General features: G+C 30.6%; 1 protein-coding gene across 1 annotated transcript in view; it reads left to right on the top strand.

Moving 5' to 3' along the window:
- LOC106875954 (uncharacterized) overlaps positions 1-582 on the top strand; it is a 168,367-nt gene that overhangs the window by 160,167 nt on the left and 7,618 nt on the right. The gene's annotated exons all lie outside the window — the stretch shown is intronic.

The following is a 582-nucleotide window of genomic DNA, read 5'->3' as shown; positions in this document are numbered from 1 at the left end:
GTCGAAATATCGTTCACTAGATAACAAATGGCACTCTTCTTTTAATTTTGACTCTATATCTTCAGGAGGAGTTACCTCAATCCTTTCTATATTAACCAAAATGAAGTAGATTGACAAATTTATTTTTTGAACCAGTTGAAGACACTCGAGATGTCGAAATATCGTTCACTAGATAACAAATGGCACTCTTCTTTTAATTTTAATAATAATAATAATAATAATAATAATAATAATAATTTTCGGACAAGGCCAGCACGTTAGAGGTAAGGGTGAGACGATTACATCAATTGGTAATTATTTCATCGACCTCGAAAGGTGAAGACGACTGCGGTATAATTTGAACTCAGAGCGAAAAGACAGACGAAATGCCGCTAAGCATTTTGCCCGGCGTGTTAACGACTCTGCCAATTCGCCGCCTTAAAGTAATAATAATAATAATAATAACAATAATAATAATAATAATAATAATAATAATAATAATAATGATAATAACAATAAGAATAAAGTTCTCTTCAAATACGTGTAAATTTGAATCCATCAAACTAATCCTTAATCATTGTCGTTCTCATAACATTTAACAGA

Source organism: Octopus bimaculoides, chromosome 25 (assembly GCF_001194135.2).
Source record: "Octopus bimaculoides isolate UCB-OBI-ISO-001 chromosome 25, ASM119413v2, whole genome shotgun sequence".
NCBI classification, from domain to species: Eukaryota; Metazoa; Mollusca; class Cephalopoda; order Octopoda; family Octopodidae; genus Octopus; species Octopus bimaculoides.
This window is presented reverse-complemented; position numbering and strand designations above follow the sequence as displayed.